The sequence below is a fragment of the Cryptomeria japonica genome, chromosome 8 (genome assembly GCF_030272615.1).
Source record: "Cryptomeria japonica chromosome 8, Sugi_1.0, whole genome shotgun sequence".
NCBI lineage: Eukaryota > Viridiplantae > Streptophyta > Pinopsida > Cupressales > Cupressaceae > Cryptomeria > Cryptomeria japonica.
Genome location: NC_081412.1, coordinates 327,319,269 through 327,337,712, shown reverse-complemented (window position 1 = coordinate 327,337,712; position 18,444 = coordinate 327,319,269).

The window sequence follows — 18,444 nt, the reverse complement described above, 5'->3', positions numbered from 1 at the left end:
CACTGAGACAGGGTTCGTTTGGATACATATTGTATTGGTGACACGAGCTAGACAGACTAAGAGAGTTCACATGGAGGCCATATCATGATTGCCCTGGATGGTCACATGATAGTGATGAGCTATCGTATTGTAGACAGGAGAGGTACCTGATTGGGCAACCAGTGAATCACCAAAGAGTGATTGAGATGTACCTGCTAGAGAGAGTCAGACAACAGTTTGGAGAGAGGCAGGATGTACCTAGGAGGACTGCACACTTTGCCCAATCTCATAGAGAGACAAGTCAATGGGGGAGTATGATTCAGCCACACATAGCATATGCTAACTTCACACAGCTACAACAAAGATAGTGGGATTGGAGATCAGATGTGGAGGATGCTGGGATGACAGAGGAGTATGAGAGATGGTTTGCACGATGACGGCCAGTGCCATTGATAGATCCCAATATTCCAGTACCGAGGAGATAGGAGGACTTCCCACTCGTAGGAGAGGAGGAGGGAGATGATGAGGACGAGGAGGATGAGGGTGGGGATGAGGATGAGGGGGATGACAAGGATGGAGATGATGAGAGGGATGACGATCATGAGCCAAATTCAAGCGAGCAGGAGTCATTGCAGGATATACCCATAGAGCCGGAGACAGCTAGGATAGAGGAGATGGAGATGTGCAGGGCTACCATAGTGAGTCAGCATGATCATATTGCGACATTAGAGAGACAGAATGCCATCTTGAGGACAGAGCAGGATCAATTTAGGGTGGAGATAGCTAGATTTACAACGGCTCGACATACAGCAGTAGCTCAGGCACAACGAGAAGAACAGAGAGTCACTGAGTATATTGGGTCGATTTGGGATGCCAGTGCACGAGAGATGGCACAGATGTTGGTAGAAACTGGAGATGAGATATTCCATTGGAGGACACTATATGTGAGTGCAGTCCCACCAGAGCAGAGAGAAGCTTCATATCGGGCACGATCAAGGATAGAGAGCAGGACACGCTCTCGGAGGTCAGTGAGCAGCATGGGGGTGAGTGGACCTATGAGACCACCATAGCTAGGACCAGGAGGGACATCATCCTTGAGACATGGTAGGGATGAGGAGGATAGAGGGAGCACCCAGTGACAGAGGCACGTGCTCCTTATGACAGACAGATGTAGTTTGACATTATGTAGTCAGCCTGCGGGCCATACTTAGGACAGACAGTCCAATTTTTGTACTCCAATATTATTTTGATATATGATATGATATGCATCGATATGATGGGATGCAATGTGTTATGACATATGTTTATTTTCCATGTATGGATGACTTATGCACTATTGATGTATTATTGTGGAACATGTATGGATATATTTTTTATGTGTTTTTGATGCATTTATAATATGAAATGGATAAAATGCTTGATGTGATGTTTGATGTAATGCAAATGTACTAACCAATGAATGCAGGATGTAGCATATGTGTGTGGAAAAAATCAGAGCACTAGACTGAACTGACTATCCGAATGGATGGAAGAAATGTTAGTAAGGAGAAAATGAGACGGAGGACAGTTAGAGACAAAGAAAAACTTGCTTTCAGTAATGCACTTTGTAGGTGAGAACCTTTATTTTAATGTAGCAAAGTGGATGCATAGCATCATGGCATTGAAGGCCAGAGCTGAAATGCAACCCTTTTTGCAAAAGACAGACACATCACAGACAAACAGAAATCACAACAAAAAAGAAAGGGACCATGAACCATCCCGGTCACTCTAAATCACTCAGAGACATCATCGAGCAACATAGGAACATGATCGAAGCCAAAGATAAATTAGTAAAAAGATAAGATGCACAAATTCCAACAAGTCAAACAAACATCTTGATCTTCATTGTCAAAAGTTGAAAGTGCTGATAGGACGATCATGTTGTCTGGTTTCAGGGAATGCGGTACCCCGTCTAAGACAGGACACAGTCTAATTTCGAGTATACCACACCCTGTATAAGACCCATGATAGTAGTGACAAGGACAGATAATATTGATGTTGATTGATTGATATGACAATTGTGATCAGTTTGAATGTCTGGTTTGAGTGAAAAAGTTCATTTGTTAACGCATGATTGCATTAAAGCACAATGTGTGATTAATTGTTGTTGGATGGATCCTCAGTGATCTGTCTATGAGGGGTTATTTATTGCAAAATTCTTTTCAAGTTTTTACAATTTTTTTGTGTTCATTTTTTCAAGACTTTATTTGACTTTTTAGGGATTTTTTTAGGACATTTTTTTGGTTTTTTTTGGATTATTTTAGGACATTTTCAATTTTTTAGAGATTTTGTCAGGACATTATTTGATTTTTTAGGGATTTTTTTTTCAGGACATTTTTCAATTTTTAAAAGTTCTAGTGATTGATCATGACAAGGGGAATGCACTCAATGCACATTTAAAAGACATATGTACAAGAAACCAAAGTATGCAAGACAATGATGTTGACCAATCATAGGCCTGGAATAGAACATTGGGTCAAGACAAAGATAGACATGATAAACCGGCCGAGAGAAAGCATAGCTAGAGGTCATGACAGATGACGGAGCAATGATCTCGTTACACATGCCGCCTAATTGCCAGGTTTGCACCATGGTACTTGCCCAAAGCGCCTGTTTGCCAGATTTTCACTAGAGGGCGAATCATTTTTCTTTACTTTTTTGCTCTTTTTCTCTTTTGTTTTTTTTTTTTTCACTTTTTTTGTATTTTTTTTCTTTTTTTTCTTTTTTTGTATTTTATGCTTTTTTGATTTTTTTTGTATTTTATGCTTTTTGATTTTTTTGTATTTTTTCAGGATCATACTTGAAGAAGTGCTGATAGAAAATTATGCCCAGTACTTGCAAAGGTGCATGCTGTTTACAGGATCGGACAAAGGTTTACCTTCTGGAGTGGCAAGTTGATATGCCCCCGAGCCATAGGCTGCAGTCACTATGAAAGGCCCAACCCAATTAGGTTCAAACTTACCTTTGATGATGTCAGTAGGCTATGCATTCTTAGGGTTTGCCTTTAAAACCAGATCTCCCACTTCAAAGTGTTGCCCTTTGACCTTCTTATTATAAGAGCGACGAAGATGGTTTTGATATGCTTGCAAATGTGTCAGGGCTGTCTGACGTTTCTCATCTAACATCTCAAGCTGATGCAACTGAGAGACTCTGTGTGTCTCATCATCAATCAAATGTTGCAAGGAAACACGCAAGGAAGGAATCTCCACTTCCAAGGGTAAAATGGCTTCCGCACCATACACCAAGGAATAAGGTGTTGCGCCAGTAGGTGTGCGGATAGAAGTGCGATAGGCCCATAGTGTTGGATTCAACTGTAAATGCCAATCTCGACCAGCATCATTGACAACCTTTTTCAAGATCGTGATAATGGTTTTATTTGATGCTTCGGCTTGACCATTACCCTGTGGATAGTATGAACTAGAGAAACGGTGTTGGATATGAAACTTTTCACAGAGTTCCTTGACATCTTTATTCTTGAAGTGACGACCATTATCTGTGACTATGGCAAGGGGAACCCCATATCTGCATATGATATAATTCAATAGGAATTTTGAAATTTGCACACCAGTGATATTTGATTGATAAATGCGCCAATTGATGAGGAAAAATGAATAATTGATCCAAATTGACATAATTGAGAAGGACAACGATCGATGACAAAAGAGATTGCAAAATGACAAGATTGAAAATGTCAACGATCAATGACAAATCGATCACAAGACAACAAGATTGATGACAAATTGATCAAAAGACAAGGATCGATGACAAATCGATCACAAGATAATAAGATTGAAAATGACAATGATCGATGACAAATCGATCGCATGATGACAAGATTGATAAGAGGACAAAACCCTAATTAGGATTGACGATGTCCAAAATGATGACAAATGAATACGCACATTGATGCGACAGGATAAGATTGACCAAAATCATGACAAATATTGTTATCAACAAGACCAAATTCGAAAGCGAGAAAAATGAGGAAATTCAGAAGAAAGACTCGATGCTCGCAAATGATAAAGACCAAGTGCGAATCATAGGAGAAATGTTAATGCGATGCAAAAACCCTAAAATAAGGCAATGCACAAATGTTAAAGTATGATTCCGCAAGCGTTGACCATTTTTAGATGTCTATAGTATCAATACCAACATCTTTAATTCTACAAGTTCCTTCATGTTGTGGTTCATTTGTCATTTGTATCTGACACACCTATTGACATGATCTCATTGTTTCTATGATTTGTTGTCATCTACTCCATTCAGCTTCTTCTGGACTGATGACTGGTTCTTGTTCTGTAGCTTCTAAATCTTCCTGTGTAGTGCTATAACTGATTTGTTCTATTTTAGGATAAGGGCATATAGATGAGAAGCTTTCTGATATTCTTCCTTCTTTCAATCCTTGTTCACAATTTGCTTGCCTCTTTTGTCTAATTTCTTGTATTTCCTTCTCTAGCTTTATGCGCATCATCTCTTGAGTATCATCTATGACACAACTAGATTCTTCTGGAGTTTCTATAGTGGATGTGTCTAAAAGATAGTCAGGACCCCATTCATACTTGTTTAAATCAGTCTCTGAATCATCTACTTGTTGCCTGCCAGTATATGTGACTGGAACTTTTAATGGTGCAAACAATTCTCTAATTCTTATGACTTCATCTCTTATATCCTCAAGAACCTCAACTTCTTGTATTATCGTAACTGATACCATCGAAGCCTGGGCACTGACTATTTCTTCTTTCTTGACTGTTGATTCCTCTTTCTCTTTTCTACACTCTACTTTTGTTTGTTTAGTGTCTACTTCATGTAATGTTAAAGGCGATATCTTTTTCGAGCACTTAGACTTAGAAACATGTTTTTGGTCTAATGTCTTTTTCAGATTGTATCCCAGTCTAGCCTTATCATTTGTGGATTTGGTTTGTAGCTAAATTGGTTCACTAATACCTTCCTTTTGTTTGCCCAAAGGACCAGTACTTGGGTATCCCATACATTGAATTATTTTATAGCCAAGACCATATTGGTTTGAGGAAATCTCACAGTGTCGTACCTCCTCATTTTGACTATCTTCCTTAAAGAGCCAATTAAGCACAACATCCTCTTCTATTTCATCTGCCAAGGAGGCAGAAGACTGTACAAAGAGACCATCATATATGGTATTCAGAGCTGAAGTTTGTGTTCTCATAGCCTCTGATGGCTTGCCCAACTGTTTTGGCGATGGAGGGAGAGAAACTAATGATAGTACCAGTTCTATCTTGTAGCCATCCATGCCGATATCTGTAATCTTCAATCTCTTTTCTAAGTCTTTCATCAATGTTTCTGGATCTTCATTTGAAGAGGCTGCCCTATTATGAGGCACAAAAGTATCTGCACCTTTTGTCAATGCATTACAGATGACATTTTTATCAGCAGGAATACTGACTTTAGCTCCGTTATAGGGAAAATTTAAGCATTGGTGATACGTTGATGGTATTGCCTTCATTTCATGAATCCACAACCTGCCCAGTAAAATATTGTATGACAATGGAATATCAAGAACCTGGAAAAGGACTTCTCTCTCTACCGGTCCCACCCTAATTGGTAATGATACCAGACCTTTGGAGGTCCTCTCTTCCTCATCATAGGCTTTAATTGTTATTTTCTTGCCTGGATCAATGACATTTTCAGAGAATCCTAGTTGTGTAAGTAGATGATAAGTATAGATATTCAACCCCGTGCCTCCATCTATCAAAACACGTTTGACTTTGTGTTTGTGGATCATGGCTTCAATATGCAATGGCTGGTTATGTGGATGATTTAATGAATTGTCATCTTCTTCAGAGAAGGTCAAATAGTGAGGTGAAGTCAGATGACCCACCATAGACTGAAACCGATCAATGTCTAAATATTTTGGAACATTGGTAGTGAGCAATGCTTTGTCTAGGATTTCCTTGTGAGTAGATGAGAGTTGTAGAAATTCAAAAATTGAAATTTGAGCATTTGTCCTTTTTCACTATTCAACTACGCTGTATCCAGAGGATGATGATGAAGTTAACCTTTTAAATTTGTCCAAGGTTGATTCCTTTTGTTTGTTTGGCAAGGCTGTTGGGTTTGATGTTTTTTGAGCTGGAGTGGAAGAACTAGCTCCTTGGAGAGTGACTTTCTTTTGAGATTGGGTCAGAGCTCTTGCATATCATGATTCATTTGGTTTATCTTGAACTATAATCACATTGCAATATTCCAAGTGTGAAGGCTCAATCATGTTGATAATGTTGTCTTGGGTGGCATAAGTATAATTTACCTTAGCACCTCCTTTGGTCTTTGAGGAATCACCTTGTTCGTAAACAGGCAAAGGGTCCTTAAATGCTTTATGATCAACATTGGTTGGCTGATTCCCAACAACAATTTTACCAACGTCTATGAGATCTTGAATCTCATGTTTTAACTTCATGCAATTGTTTATGTTATGACCCTTATTCTGATGGAAGTCACAGTATTCATTTTCTCTCCACCATCTTAGTTTGACATCTAGATCATATGGTCTAGATTTATTTGGTAGTGTTATCAAGTTGTTTGCCAATAGAGTTTTGAAAGCGGATTCATATGATTCTTTAAGAGGAGTAAAATCACACTTAGGTTTGGAAAGCCAAGGCTTTTCTTTGAACCGTTCCTTTGTTTTCTTTGGTGGATTCTCTGCTGCAATCTCAGCAGCTTTAAGTGCTTGTGTACCACTAGCCAAGTTGAATATTATGGATTTTGAGTTGGTTTTGATAGTGTCTACTACTCCATCATTAACAACATTCTTGTTGTTGTCTTTGGCAAATTTCCAATACTTATTCTTCTCTTTAGAGCTAGATCCTATTTGTGTTTCTTTCCAAGGTGTGATATCTCCTTTCTTTATGAGCACATCTTCCATTCGAATGGCATTATCTACCATTTTGTTAAATGATGGGTGTACTTGCATTTGTATATTATATTTCAGTTTGGGGACCAGGTTATTGACAAATATATCTATTTTCTTAGAGTCTAGGATAGGTCGTGGGTACCTAGAGAACATCTTTCTCTAGCGTTAGAGAAAAGTAAGAAGAGGTTCCCCTGTTTTCTGTTGAGTATTATAAAGATTGATCATAGTCACAGGATGTCAAATTTTGTATGAGTATTGTTGTAAAAATAGTTGGATTAGTTCTTCAAATGTTTTTATTCCTTTGGGTAGACTTGAGAACCATTCCATTGCTTGACCCCCTAAACTCCTTGGGAAGAGACGCATGAGGTACGTTTGATCGTGCATGAACTCCATACAAGCAACACTAAATTCCCTAACATGATCTTGAGGATCTAAGGTACCATCATATTTGTCAAATTTTGGGATTTCCACTCATGGAGGAAATGGAGGCATTTGTAGATTCTTGTCAAATGGAAAGGGACATATTGTTTCCAAAGAATATTGTTTTGGGGACTTGTCCTTATTCTTCAGTTCTGTGACCTCCATCTGCAAAGCTAGTAACTATTTGTGTACCATGAGTATAGGTGAGTCTTCCTTTTTAGTAACAAATGTCTAAACATCATATCCAATAGGAAGTTTGGCACCTTGTTTTGCTAGTTCTAAGAAATAGTCTTCCTTCTCTTGGGTCATGATAGTTTTCATCATTTTTCTAAAGTATTTGTCTTTCTGACAGTCAAGGATTTCTTTTTCTGGAGGTTCAACGTCTTCGTCAGTCTCACTTGATGATGAGGAGTCATTATGATTTTTGGGAATATTACAATCATTTTTGTTTCCATCATTGTATTTTGTCTCATGTATGGTGGGAGTTTCAGGTTCATCAAAAATTGGTCCGCCTGATGACGACGGCATGTTAGTGAGTGGATCCTTCACGTAGAATGGATTATCTTGATATTTGAAGGGTTGTTCTTTGCCTTTGGATTCTTTCTTACGAGAACTCTTGGTTTGAATAGGCATTTTTATGGATTAGTGTGACCTAAAGTTGTTTGTGATGCAGAGGTCAAGATCAATTTCAGAGCTAGTTGTTCTGTTTAGAGTATTGTTTAGGAGAAACAACTAAGAATTAGTCTGATTTTAGGAATGATCTATCCTATCTAAGACGTTATCTAAGTTGATTTTAAGCATAGTGTAAGATTTGGTCTGGTATCAGGAATGATCTATCCTGTATAAGACGTTATCTAAGTGACTAAAATTTGATAGGTAGTTGATTGAACTAGCTAAAAGGTGATCGACCAAATCATGCAACGCAAATGGAAGAGGTACACTGTCTTGATCTATTTATGCTCAAGAAAATAATAATCAGTATTATGTTTGCTGTAAGCTATTTTTAGGCAAGTTTGACTGTTCTGTTCTGACAAAACCAGAGACTCGTATGACAATATTTTCTGGACTGGATGACAATTTAGCAGCTATAGGATGACAATAGTTTTGTTTCATACAAGTTGCTACCTCATACCATATAATAAATGGGCATGTGTAGGACAACAAAAGACTGAGGGCAATTCTGTGTCGTACAAGACAAGATACAGTGTAGGACGATAGATGACTCAGACTCGTACGATAGATAATATGATATAGGATGACAAATCAGTAGACTCATATGACACAGGACCTGGTGTAGCACGATGGATTATCAGACTCGTACAACTACTCACAGGACAAAGCCTAGAAATTTTGAGTTTTTTTGATTGCTGAGTATGATAACTAAGTATGACTAATTTTGAGATGGACTGATTTTTGACCAGGATAAACTAGTTTCTAACACGGACAGATTTTCGACTTAAAATGGACTAGTTTTTGACATGGACAGAGTTTTGACTTAGGATGGACTAGTTTCTGACATGGACAGAGTTTTGACTTAGGATGGACTATTTTCTAACACGGACAAAGTTTTGACTTAGGATGGACTAGTTTCTGACACGGACAAAGTTTTGACTTAGGATGGACTTGTTTCTTGACACGGATAGAGTTTTGACTTAGGATGGACTAGTTTCTGACACGGGAAGAGTTTTGACTTAGGATGGACTATTTTTTGACATGGACAGAGTTTTGACTCACTGAGTTGTTTCTGGTCTTCACCAATTTTTGGTATTTCAGTTTTTGTTTCAGGGATGAAAACACATAAAACAAGTAGTATGTATAGTGACTCCAATCACTACATGCAAACCCTAAGGAATTTGGTGAGGAAAGAAAACCTTTGCTTGTAGACTTAGATACACACCCAATAGCTAATCAGAATACGACCGCTGAGTCCCACGCAATGGATTCTCAACGCCGTATTATCCGACTCCAAACACTAATGGGGGTACGAAATGACAAGTATCTTGGGAGAGTTACTATCTCTCTTGCACAAAGATTATCCCCCTTTCGAAGGTGAACCGGGTAGCTTCTAATTTTAAATTGGATTTAGTCAAGGATCCGTTCGGTGTGTCGAGGTATAAACTCAATTAATAGGTCTCCCAGCCTTGAAAACCAAGGTTTAATATACCCGAAGGTATGGAGGAGAACTATTTCCGAGCATTGTCGTTTTAGGTGCCTAAAAATGAATTTAAAGAATAAACGACATTTAGTCAATTCTCCTCAGGCAACCTGCAAAGACAACAAATCAATAGTCACGTTGTCTTTGTGCGACAAGCATATTCTTCGACAAGCGTTCTACAAACACTAGTTAGGCTGTGAAAAACTCTGAGATAGACAGATAAACAGTCAGGGTCAGTCATCAGAATAATCAATCAGAAATGAGAAAATTATGAAATTTGCCTCTTTTACTAGAAAATATAGAATCGTACGACAGACACTTGACTCATACGAGACAGGATTTAGTATCATACGAAAGAAGATTGCTGATGATGTCTTCTTGTACGACAGAGGATTTCTGCTTGTATGACAGAGGATCTACTTGTATGACAGAGGATCTGCTCATATGATAGGATATTTTCAATTTGTGCGACACCTGTAGTTTGTCATTTCAGCCTGTAAAAATTGTCGTACGAGATGTACGGATGAAAAACCAAAAAATATGAAATCTGGAAAATAACAAAAAAAAGTGGTCAGTCTTGGAGGCCAAAAAAGTGTAGTCTTTAGGCCCCACGGTGGGCGCTAGAGATGTGTGTGTGGAAAAGTGAACCTGTAGCTATAACCACAACACTTCAATTAAGTCATTATATGCATGGTTAGTAATCAATAATCAATAAGTAATAAACCATGGCAAAGCGACCAATTGCCTTCTAAAAGATGCGAGTATAAGATTGCTCTCAGATTTTTATAAGCAATACCAGTGACTAGACTACACCAAGACAAAGGATTTAATCTATATAATATTAACTATATGGATGCAAGATGAATGAATAATTCAAGCAATAATCAATTCAAGCAACAATGGATGCAAGCAATAATGAATGGAAAATGAATGCAAACAATCTAAAAAGCACAATAATCTTCAATGACTCCAAAGCGAAATTAGCATGATAATAATATCCAAGCGTGTTCTCAAAAATCTCTGGGGTAAATTGGAATGAGAGTTGAAGACTGAATTTATAGAGAATCACAAGAGAGATGATGAAAAAGCTTAATTTTGGATTAATTGAAATAATTGAGAAATCATGTTCAGTTAACCTTGAGATAGATTCCAATTATAGTTTAATTGAAATGCATTCAAATTAGAAGTCCAAGTTGCATTGGAAAATAATAATAAACTATTTCCATGCATATCTGATAAAAATAGATAATTCTTTAATTTATTCAAGAAAAAGGTCTTTTCAATGCAACTGAACTTCTTTTTCTGAAAAGCTTTGAGTTCCAATTTTAGAGAATAATTCAATAATTCAATTAAATTGCTTTTCTGATTTCAAGTTCTAAATTTAGAAAAAAAAATAATATCTCAAGTTTGATTTCTCTCTCAATCCAATTCTTTTTATTTTATTTTCAATTCAAATCTATGTAATAAATTAATTCATCTTTTATAATGAATTAATCCTTTTTGCATCATTGAATGGCAAATTTATTAACTAATTAAATATGCAAGGATATTTAATAAATTAAAATGGGATAATTGATCAAAATGATATTATTGGAAATGATTTGATTAATTAAATAAATATTTAATTAATATTGAGTAGTTAATTTTCCATGTGATATTTGATGATTAAAGAATTAATAATGTGCTCAAGATTGATTTAATTGCCTTTGGTTAGGACCTTGGTGATGTTGTTGAGATTAGGGGCCCATGGTTTAGATGACCATTTTTAGGGTATTAAAGACACCTCAAGATTTTCAAATATTCACCTTCAACAAGTTCAAGATCTAAACATCTCAAAGTGCATTATCACCCTCTTTGATAAACTGGTCACTAAAACCATAGTTTCTCAACAGGATCTATCATCCTCTATCACGAAACTACAATCTTTGGTCAGGATAACCTTGTCCCATATCGTAGGATATATCATTCCTATTGGACTTGGTTTTATCAAAATCATCATCATTGCACTCCAAAAACCGAAGATCAAAAAACTTGCAAACTTTCAAACACTTGAATTATCTTTTCATGCCAGATCACTTTATCATATCTACGTTGATAGTTGGTCATTTATCAAAACACCTTCTAGACAATCGAATCATTGCATAATATTCAACACATGTGTATGCCCATTTTAACTAGAGTGCAGAGATGAAAGATTATAGAAACAGAAATTGAAACATTTGAAATAATTGAAGATCATATAAACATGGAATACCAAAGAAAAATACAAGAAGAAAACATAACAAGTCAACATATTAGAGAAATCAAACAAGTCCAAAATCAAAATCCAACTATCTCAAAACCTCACAAGGATTCAAATACATCTTCAAAGAAAGGTGGCTCTTTTATGCAACTCTTAAAGAGATCCCTAAGGGATTTTGTCGAGGAAGATAAAAATCATGCACCTATGTCTAGCAATGGCTCATCCCCCCATAATAAAATTGACTCTCAAAAGGCATCTATTCCTACACCTCTTGAAAACTTGCAAGAACCTTCCATAGCATCCTCACCAAACAATATACCCAAAGATGAAATTCCCCAAGGGATATCCATAATTGTCATCAAACCTATTTCAGAGGATCATACTCAAAGGCCATCTTTGTCATGTCCAAGCATTGATTTCTTGCAACATCCCCATAATGCTTCCATGCAAATTGAAGTCCTCATTCATAGAACGCTCATTAAACGTGTCCTAATAGATGGGGGAGCTGGCTTAAACATTTTCTCATTGAGTCTTGTCTGTGCTCTAGGTTATTCTAAAGATGCAGTTGATCCCTCGAAAAAGATAACATTCAAAGCATATGATGAAGAAGAGCATTCCTCTAAAGGGATTGTGGTATTACCCATCAGAGTTGGACCTTTGCAAAAAGACATAGTAGGCCAAGTCCTAGACTTGGATTTATCATACAACATACTCTTAGGAAGACCATGGATACATGACATACAAGCTATTCCATCAACATATCATTAGTGCTTGAAACTTCCATACCATAGGAAGGAAATCATGATCTTAGCAGACTCAAATCCATTAAAATATTGTAGTAATCTAAAACTAGCTCAAGAGGTTATTGTTCCACATAATAGGGAGGCATCATCTTCAAGCAGACAATCCAAGAAAAAATCATTCGCCTCAATTTTGTCAAGCATGGAAAAACAAATGCAGCTAAGAGATCGAGGGAATGAAGAATATTCATTATCATGAAAAAACAAACAAGAGCAACTTGCAATTGAAAGGGAACACAAAGATTTATATTTTGAGGTAGTTCATGCATATGTGGGGAAAACATTAGGAACTAGATCACTTGAATCAGGATCACATTCAGTTGACTTGGACTTAATCAAGGACGATTGGGAGCTACTTGAAAGAGGTCATTCTGACGAGAGTACAGTTCTAGACATTGAAATGCATATTGAAAGCTCTGACATCTCAATCATGACCCCTAATATCTTTGAAACAATTAAACATGAGGGTCTTTTACCCTTAATCCATCCTAAACTTATGGACTGAGAAAATGAAAGACATACCACCATTGATACCTTTCCTAATGACCATGCCATATCCTTATATCTTAATGCAATCGAACCCGCAACAACTTTCACCAGGGATTTCGCTAGTGCATCTTCCAATCAAGTGAGTGCCAAATATCCTAGTCGCAAAAGTGAAAATAAAGAAAATAATATCAGGCCTACTACTAAAAACCATTTATTGGCAACATTAGACCGAGAAAAAAGTAAAAAAGAAAGGATGCATCTAACGGTGAAAACCTCCTGAAGGCACCAAAAGATGGGAGTTTTGAAACCTTACTTGAATATTATCAAGAGAGGTCATCTATCATGATAGAACCAACAGAGGCATTTAACATTGGCAAAATTGATCACCCAAAGATTCTACATCCAACAATCTCTCTATCAGAACAACAAGGGCAAAAATATTTGGAACTCTTCAAAAGATGGCAAATCATTTTTTCCTAGTTATATGCAGAAATTCCAGGGTTAGATCCAAATCTTATAATGCATCACCTAGATGTCAGTCCAAGCATAGGCATCAATAATGGAGCACAACATGGATCAAGAGCAGGCATTCTATTCATCACACCGCAAGGTCACACAATTCCAAAGGTATATAAATTGAGTTTTCCATGCACCAACAATACAACAGAATATGAAGCTTTGGTCACAAGAATCAAGATGGCCATAGAATGGAACATTACATAGCTATAGGTCTTTGGAGACTCCCAGCTCATCATCAATCAAATCAATAATGATTATCAAACAAAGGATGAAAAATTAATGCCTTATAAGAAGATGGTTGATGATGTCAAGAAGTACTTTTTTGAAATAACTTTTGAGAAAATTCCAAGAAATGACAACAAAGAAGAAGACACCATGGCAACACTTTCTTCTCTCCTTCAGACACAGAAAAATCAAGAGCATTACAAATTCCTGGTGGAAGAGTTGTTTTACCCTACACATAATTATCCTGATTCCCAAACTATCTATCACCTTATTGGGCATGATTCCTACCACTATGGACAAACTTACTCATACCTAAAAGATAATATCCTCCCTCCTGACTTGTCAAAAAACCAAAAGAGAAACTTTATTCACCAATCCTCCCATTATACTCTCATCGTGGATACCCTTTTTAAATGAGGTATGGATGGTACTCTTTTAAGATGTCGCAAGCAAGAAGAATCTGAGAAGGCCTCAAATGAAGTTAATAATGGCATTTGTGGCACTCATTCAAGTGGTCTTACCCTTTTGAAAAAACTCATACGCTCAGACTATTATTGGCCAACTATAGAACAGGATTCTTTTCAGATAGCTAAAACATGCAAACAATGTCAGATCCATGGGAATTTGATTCATGCACCAACACAAGAACATCATGCTTTGGCAACATCTTGGGCTTTCTACCAATGGGGTCTTGATCTAGTAGGAAAGATACATCCTCCTTCATCCAATGGTCACAAATTTATCCTTGTAGCTACAAAATATTTTACAAAATGGATTGAGGCAGTACCTCTCATCAATATCATAGGAAAACAAATTGCTCTATTTATCTTGAACTACATCATATGCCGCTATGGAATACCCATGACCATTATCACCGATAATGGGCGACCGTTCAAGAACCATGATATACAAGAGCTATGTGAAAAATTCAATCTCCAACATAGATTTTTCACACCCTACTATCCACAAGGGAATGGGCAAGAAGAAGCATCAAACAAAACTATTCTGAAAATCCTCAAAAAGACAGTGAATGATGCTAGCAGAGATTGGCATATTCAATTGAACCCTACTTTATGGGCCTATCGTACCAGTATCCACACACCAATAGGTGCCACACCTTTCTCTCTTGTCTATGGATCAGAAGCAATACTGCCAATAGAAGTAGATATACCTTTTTTGTGAGTCATTAAAAGGTCTTATCCCAGATGAAGAACAACGAGTATCTAGATTGCAAGAGTTAGAATTGATCCATGAACGAAGAAAAAATGTCTTTGATCATTTGAAGGTATATTAGAAAAGAATGTGTTGCAGTTATAATAACAAGGTCAAACCATGAGCTTTTCAAGTTGGAGAACTAGTACTAAAAGAAAATCCACGCAACCAGGCAGATTGAGAAAAGAAAGGGAAGTTTGAACCAAACTGGTTGAATCTATTTGTGGTCACAACAGTCTTTGGATCAAGAGAATATCAGCTATCAACATAGGATAGGGATCATCTTGAGGAACCCATCAATAGCATGCATCTGAAAACAATTGTTTGAAAAAGATGAAAAATCCAAAAAAAAGGAAAAAGCAGAAAAATCCAAAAATAGTGGAAAAGAAGAAAAATCCAAAAAAGTGAAAAAGTAGAAAATACAAAAATAGCAAAAACAGTGAAAAATAAACAAAAAAATGAAATATGAGAAAAAGTGCAATAAAAACAAATGGTGAAAACCTGGCAAATAGGTGCTATCTGTCAACTAGCTCTTCCATCTATTAGTTCATGCATCCTTCTACTTGCATTCATTTTCCATCGTCGTTGTTCATATCCATAATAAGCCTTTGTACATACCCAGGCATCGCAATTAATTTCTCACCATGGTTTGGATTATTAGGTATATCATAATAACTTTGTTTCTAGGCTTGGGGCAAAATCCAGCACCTAGCTAGGGGAAATTTTTTTGATCATTTTGCACTTAATCAATTAGGTAGAACAATAGTTAGGAAGCTCTTGTCAAGCAAAAACTAAGAACTTAGGACCCTCCTTTCACATCATCTTGGATCTTTCCTTAAGTTGTTAAGCTCTTCTGAATCTAAGGACCAAAGCTCTAATACCAATTGTTAGTCCCAACCAGTGCTGAGAGGGGAGGGGTGAATCAACACTTTACCAATTTTACAAAGTTAAAACCCTTTAACTCAATATTGCACTAACTTAATATTCATCAATATAAACAGTTATTGCAGAAGAACATGCATGTATGAAAAGATACACAGTAACACAAAGATTTATCGCATGGAAACCCAAATGGGAGAAAACCATGGTGTAATTAGAAACTCACAAAACTTGCACTCTTCTAGAGTATGCCCAGTGAGGAGCCATCCCTGTTAGGAGATTACAAAGACACTATTAGATGCCACCTGATTAAGGGATTTTGTTTAAGGCATATTAGTGCCTTTACCCTGTTAGAGGTAGCCTTTTTAAATGTTTTAGGATCATCAATTTAGATGACAACCAGTTAAGGGATTTTACAAAGGGACCTATTAAAGTCCACCCGGTTAAGGGATTTTACAAAGGGACTTGTTAAAGTTTTCCTGATTAAGGGATTTTGAGTTGCAATGGTTAGAAAGTAGCACGAAGTTAATTTTCTAGAATAGCTATTGATAGCTTGATTAGATCACCATGAAAATCATGTTCTGTCTCCACCGGTTGTGTCTACTCTACACTACACTGGTCCTCTACTCATATCCTCCGCTCTGCACTTTGTCGGTCTACTTCACACATACTCTACTCTACTAAATCATTTAACTCTTCCTCACTCTTCACTCTCTACTTTGTATTGCCTCTCATAGGACTTTCTCTTTGCAAATTTTATGGTCAAGAGTATTTTGAATGAACTCAAAATACTTTATATATTCTCTGTCGTCACCTTCAGGTATTTCCTTAATCAATGCAATCACAAATTTTGGTAGATTTAGAATTCAAATCTTCTTTCTCTTTCTCTACACAGCCTGAAATAATTCTGCCAACTACTTAGCCAATTCTGCCATCGCATACCCCAAAAATAGTGACTTCTGGGTCACGTCTAGTCTTTTAAATGTGAACCAGAAAATCCACAAATATTCATGGCTTAACTGCATGATAACTGAAGTTGACTTCACCAACCTTTAGTTGGGCATAGCTAAAAACTCACCAAGTCACCTTTTTTCATCACAACTATGTAATCGATCACCACTCTGAGATTTATGGTGCCCACCTATCTTACTTTTGCTTCACCGGTGTACTGGTATACCACTCCGCTCTTCATTACCGGTTCATCCTTTGATGCCGGTTTGCAGTGCTTACATCAAGTCTATTCTCCTATTTGCCAATGAGGTTCTAATTTGCATACAACCTCAAGCCTTCTTTCCTAAGTCACCTTATGTGAATTCATCATCATCGGAATGACCAACCTAAAAATTTGACCTCAACACCAATCTTCTTGAGTGACAGACTTGTTAGCTTAGTCTGTCTTCCCTTGAGCTAGTTGAACCTTGATCATTTGTCTCTTATGCTGCTTCCATGTTGTTTAAAAGTCATCACCTTTGCTACTAAGATACACCACTCCACTGATACCACTCCACCAGTCAGTGTTAGACATCAATGACAAATCTCGGCAAATATATCGATTCTCTGGATTAACTAGTTTTGTCAATGCCAACAATCTCCCCCTTTGGCATTGATGGCAACACTTCAAAATTTGTCTTATCAGTTGCTCCTACATATACTTTCTTCATTTCTTTCTTTATTTATGTACCGGTCATTACTTCTGCTCTGAGTAATTAATATCTCCCCCTAACACTAACAATACTCTGTTTCACCAACTTCAACTCAATCACTACTTACCAATGCTCAAACACTATAATCATATCTCCCCCTTTGACAACAATGACAAAGATGTATTTTACTACACTTATAATACTGCTCCCCCTAACTGGAGTAGTCCACACTTATGAATCTAGTCTTAGAGATTTTTCATAAATAAATAATACCAGATTGATATAGAGCCCTTTTTACTTACATTAATGCAAGTAGGGGCATCACCCCTAGCTTACCTCTAAGGTATTCAAAGGTGTCCTTCTGTAGTGGCTTGGTGAAGATATCAGCCACCTGTTCTTTTGTTGGTATATACTCCAACCTGACTTCCTTGTCTTGAACCTGTTCCTTGAGGTAGTGATATTTGATAGCTATATGCTTTGTCTTGGAATGCATCACTAGATTCTTGGATATGTATATAGCACTAGTGTTGTCACAGTGAATCACCACAGGTTCAGTCACCTTTTCTTGGATACCTTCCAATAATTACTTGATCCATACAATCTATGTATAGTTGATTGTAGTAGCCACATACTCAGCCTCAACTGTGGATTGAGAGATGCAATTCTGTTTCTTTCTTGTCCATGACAGAATCCTATCTCTAGGAAAGAATGCACCTCGACTAGTGCTCTTTTTGTCATCAATGTTCCTTGCCCAATATGCATCGATGAAGACACTTAAGCTGAAATCTTCCTTATGTGGATACCAGAGACCATACTTATCAGTCCCCTTAAGGTATCTAAATATTATCTTGATTTCCACCATATGAGTCTCTTTTGGATTTGCAGCAAATCTCACAACCAAGCCAACAACTTGTGCTATATCTGGTCTACTGTGTATTGCATACTGCAACTTACCGATCATG